The sequence below is a fragment of the Bactrocera latifrons genome, unplaced genomic scaffold (assembly GCF_001853355.1).
Source record: "Bactrocera latifrons isolate USDA-ARS-PBARC rearing strain unplaced genomic scaffold, ASM185335v1 scaffold_162, whole genome shotgun sequence".
Classification (NCBI taxonomy): Eukaryota; Metazoa; Arthropoda; class Insecta; order Diptera; family Tephritidae; genus Bactrocera; species Bactrocera latifrons.
Window position 1 is genome coordinate 355,608 of NW_017535097.1, and position 1,170 is coordinate 356,777.

Genomic DNA, 1,170 nt, shown 5'->3' on the forward strand with positions numbered 1-1,170 from the left:
ATAAATATAAAAAAATAAGTTGAAGTTTGATTAGAAATACGAAAAGACTTTTTCGACTACCAATAAAGCTACAGATTTTCTGTAACTTTCGCCAAAAAATACTATTAATTATTACGCATATTTTTTTATTCGATTTTCGATTTCGATTTTAGTGCTAYTATTGTAATTAAAAGTATTGCCACTTTCACACCAATTGTTAAAATACTAGCTTCAGTGCTTTTATTTTCGCAGTTTTTTAWTTTTTCTCATTATTTATTTTAACTTAATTTGTTTATTTATTCAACTTACCGAAACGTATATTTTATGTAAAATTGAGCAATTTTTATATGCGAAAGTACTATTTACCAATGCCAATTTCAAACTCGCATCCACAATAATTACTATTATATTTTCATTATTGCTTTATAGCTAGTAGCTTCTGGAAAACACTTCAATTTTTTCACAGACCACCTTATGTAACACCGTAGGCGTACTTGAGTGCTTTCACACAACAAAAGCGCGTTTTGGCTTTAAGCACGAATATTTGCTTAACATATTCSAAATTATTTTATTCTAATGAAAACGAGGTCATTTTACTTAATAATATATATATATTTTTTTTTGGAAAATTTAGTGCAATTTTTATAGCAAGCCTTTGATTGCTTTAATCGCTTTGAAGTTGCTTTCACTTTTCGATTTGCACGTCTAATTGCGCTGAACATCCGCCGCTGACTGGCGGTTACAACGTTGAGATTTGAATTTAAACCTAGTAAATTCAGTAACTGAGACAAAAGCATACGCAGCCCGTGCAGCAGAGTTAAAGCAATGCAACGYTCGTCGCTAAGCAGTAAGTAGCTAATAAACATACGTTGCAGGGCGTTGGAGTGCTGATACTCATTGGCATCTGCGTGCGCCTCGGTGGTGGGCACTTGACGGATGCGGATGAGACAGCGGCGCTGCTGCTGTTGTTGTTATTGTTGTTGCAAGGCTACGACGCTGAGATGGAAAATACTTTTAATCTCTGAAATTTGCTTGCACTTTCCTTCCGGGCGCATAGACTGGGTAGGTATGTATGTTTATACAGAAATATGTATGTTTGTATGCATCTAAATATATATGTATATCTGTATATATATACATATATGTATGTATGCTTGTGTGTATGTGTGCCATTGCTTTAGTTATGGCATT

General features: G+C 33.7%; 1 protein-coding gene across 1 annotated transcript in view; it reads right to left on the reverse strand.

The window, feature by feature from the left end:
* Positions 1–660, reverse strand: part of LOC108966513 (glycine receptor subunit alpha-4) — a 9,851-nt gene extending 9,191 nt beyond the window's left edge. The window contains exon 1 of the mRNA XM_018929454.1: positions 289–660. The gene's annotated coding sequence lies outside the window, so the exon portion shown is untranslated. The remainder of the gene's footprint in view (positions 1–288) is intronic.
* Positions 661–1,170: the final 510 nt, after the last annotated feature.